Source organism: Rhagoletis pomonella, unplaced genomic scaffold (genome assembly GCF_013731165.1).
Source record: "Rhagoletis pomonella isolate Grant_MI unplaced genomic scaffold, Rhpom_1.0 Rhpom_scaffold_00005, whole genome shotgun sequence".
Classification (NCBI taxonomy): Eukaryota; Metazoa; Arthropoda; class Insecta; order Diptera; family Tephritidae; genus Rhagoletis; species Rhagoletis pomonella.
The window spans coordinates 60,358,269-60,359,299 of NW_023458559.1; positions in this window are offsets into that span (position 1 = coordinate 60,358,269).

Genomic DNA, 1,031 nt, shown 5'->3' on the forward strand with positions numbered 1-1,031 from the left:
TCTATCCTAGAAAAAAGGTTACTTGTTTGCCTCGAATCGCTCATTCATTAATTTATTTACAAAGCTTAAATAAAATGTCAACATTCGTTTTCATTAATTATACTTATCTGCGAAATCTCTTCCAAAAGAAAAACATGCAAAAACCCAGCAAAAAATCGGTAATGGCCTTTAGTGGTAACGTATTCTAGAACGGATTGCCTAATAATGTCTTCTAAACTTTTCGCTATTTTAGGCATTTTCGGTAATGCATAGCAGAATGGTCTACAATATTTTATTAATTTGGCTGCTTTGATTCATTACAGGGAATGTAGAGTAGAATGCTTCACTATAGTCAGCTGACAAATAGAATGAATAGCCAAAAATTCCATCGCATAAGTTATGTGTTGCTTTGTTTAATTAAGTTTAAGTTTAATTAAATATGCATGTATGTACATACCGATTTTTAAGTAAGATTTTTAAGATATCTAAATACCTAAACACATACATATGTATGTATATATGTATGTATGAAAACTAATTTATAAAAATTTTAATCCGTATTTTTATACCCGAGCGCACTTGTGCACAAGGGTATATTAATTTTGTTCACATAACGGTTGTTTGTAACAGCCAAAACGAATCGAGATAGATATAGACAAATGTATACATAAATGATCAGGATGAAAAAAGAAATCGATTAAGCCATGTCTGTCTGTCCGTCCGTCTGTCCGTCTGTCCGTGTACACGATAGCTCGAGCAAAAATTGAGATATCTCAACGAAATTTGGTATGTAGGTTTCCCTTAATCCAAGGTAGGTTGGTATTGAAAATGGGCGAAATCGGACTTTAACCACGCCCACTTCCCATATAACGGTAATTTCCAGAAATACGAAAACTGCGATATTTTAGTAACTACTGAAGATAATTCACTCAAAATTGATATTTACAATAATTTTTAGACGAAAAATAAGAATATTATAAATTTTTGGAAAATGGGCGTAGGCACGCCCACTTATGGTTACATGTGTATATCTTGGTAACCGCTGCACCAAT